Below are 232 nucleotides of genomic sequence, written 5' to 3' on the forward strand. Positions count from 1 at the left end.
CTCAGCCAATTGTTTACGGTATAACTCAATTACCATTTCACTTCCATAATGTTTCTGCCCTTTTTGTTTCCATTTTATTGCCAATTTTGTTGCCTATTATAGGAAATGTTCTTTTTATCTAATTGTGTATCATGTTCATTATTTCTAGCAATGATGATGGAGATTTACTAAGCTTACAGTAAAGATGTTCAAACAGCGCTGGTTCTCGTTTTCATTCTACGCCTAGTGGAAA

This window comes from Penaeus monodon, chromosome 29, assembly GCF_015228065.2.
Source record: "Penaeus monodon isolate SGIC_2016 chromosome 29, NSTDA_Pmon_1, whole genome shotgun sequence".
In the NCBI taxonomy this organism is placed as follows: domain Eukaryota; kingdom Metazoa; phylum Arthropoda; class Malacostraca; order Decapoda; family Penaeidae; genus Penaeus; species Penaeus monodon.